Genomic DNA, 332 nt, shown 5'->3' on the forward strand with positions numbered 1-332 from the left:
CAGGAGAGCGCGCTGGACCTGGCGATCCGGGCGGAGGGGCAAAGGCCCCCGCACCCAGTCCCCCGCGTGCTGCCCCCGGGGGCCCAGGGACACGGAGAAGTGGGGGGCCAACAAAGTCACCCTGCAATCAGAGTTTCCTAACACGGATGGCTTGGGACCGAGGGAGGGGAGGTCAAGAGCACGTGGGTGATGGAGAGAGGGGGCGAAAGGGCAAGAAAATGTGTGTCGAGGCCAGAGAAACCCTCCCAGCTGGGAAGGGGAGGAGGTGAAGGCTCTCCCATGCTGGGAGAAAGAGGAGAGTCTGGCCTGGAGGACCCAGCTGGGGTGACCGT

The sequence above is a fragment of the Phaethon lepturus genome, unplaced genomic scaffold (assembly GCF_000687285.1).
Source record: "Phaethon lepturus isolate BGI_N335 unplaced genomic scaffold, ASM68728v1 scaffold38698, whole genome shotgun sequence".
Taxonomy (NCBI): domain Eukaryota; kingdom Metazoa; phylum Chordata; class Aves; order Phaethontiformes; family Phaethontidae; genus Phaethon; species Phaethon lepturus.